General features: G+C 33.6%; 1 pseudogene; it reads left to right on the top strand.

The window, feature by feature from the left end:
* Positions 1–315: 315 nt before the first annotated feature.
* LOC103725424 lies at positions 316–770 on the top strand (annotated as a pseudogene).
* Positions 771–1,204: the final 434 nt, after the last annotated feature.

Here is a 1,204-nt window from a genome sequence, read left to right as displayed (position 1 = left end):
ATGTAAGTGTCAATTGCATTAGAAATGAATTTTTCTCTATGAAACTGTGTATTTTAATAATGAAATGGAGATCTTTTTAAAAGGTTAAAATCTCACTTAATTTTATGTCTTAAAGGGTTTATACTGAGCACAATATTGCATAACTGTATTAATTCAACTGTAATCCTAAAAATTTACAGCCAATTTTGAAGGAGATTTATCTTAGCTCTGGAAATAGTTATTGAATATGTCAATGCTATTGTAATGAAATGCTTCTTCTGATTGTGTGGTTATTGAATAAATAATTTAAAAAATAATAAACAAAATATTTTTTTAAATGTGCACCAGCAACGGCAGGCAGGATCTAAAGCAGCTTCTAAACACAGAGAGAGAGATGTTCTTGAAAGATGTGGGGAGTGAGGAAGAACCAGAGGAAGAAGATGAAGGACCCTTCCAGGAGAATTCTGGCAGCAAAGATCTCCTAATGGAAGACTATGATGATATTGACTACGGTAGTTCAAAAAAGAAAAACAAAAAGATGGATAAGAAATCCAAACTTGAGAGAAGAGAGAAGAAAGTGCCCAAACCACAGCTAAAGGCTACAGTGACACCACGTGAAAGGCAAAGGGAACGTGGGTCGCCTCACAGCTTCTAAAGATAAGGCCCTTTCTCCCAAAGAAGAAGACAAGGAAGCAGAAAGCTCTTCAGAGAAGAAAATGTCCTCCAGGCCCCCAGTGGAGAAATCTGGAGATGAAGGTTCTGAAGATGAAACCCAGTCTGGGGAAGTTTAAAAATTGATGATGTAGATGTGATAAACATTACCAATGAAATCTACCTGATGACTTTACATTCATACTCAGATACTAAGGATGCTAGTGTAACTGACTGTGACTAGTAATAATCAGATACATAGCAATTAAAGACACATGTGCAAACATCTAAGTGTTAGTAGCATAAGATCTGAGAGCAACTGACCATGACTAGTAAAAATCAGATACATATAGATTAGAGATGCATGCGCCAATATTCAAGTGTTATTAACAAAAATAATGAGTATTTCTGTAAGAAACAGTATATTTTAAAATGAACTGTAGATCTTTTTTAAAGGTTAAAAACTCATTCAATTTTATGTCTTACAGGGTTTATACTGAGTAAAATATTGTATAACTGTAACAATTCAACTGTAAACCTCAAAATTTATAACCAATTTTGAAAAAGATGAATT

This window comes from Nannospalax galili, unplaced genomic scaffold, assembly GCF_000622305.1.
Source record: "Nannospalax galili isolate Female #2095 unplaced genomic scaffold, S.galili_v1.0 scaffold7, whole genome shotgun sequence".
NCBI lineage: Eukaryota > Metazoa > Chordata > Mammalia > Rodentia > Spalacidae > Nannospalax > Nannospalax galili.
The sequence above is the reverse complement of the archived record's forward strand: the minus strand, read 5'-3'. Positions and strand labels throughout refer to the sequence as shown.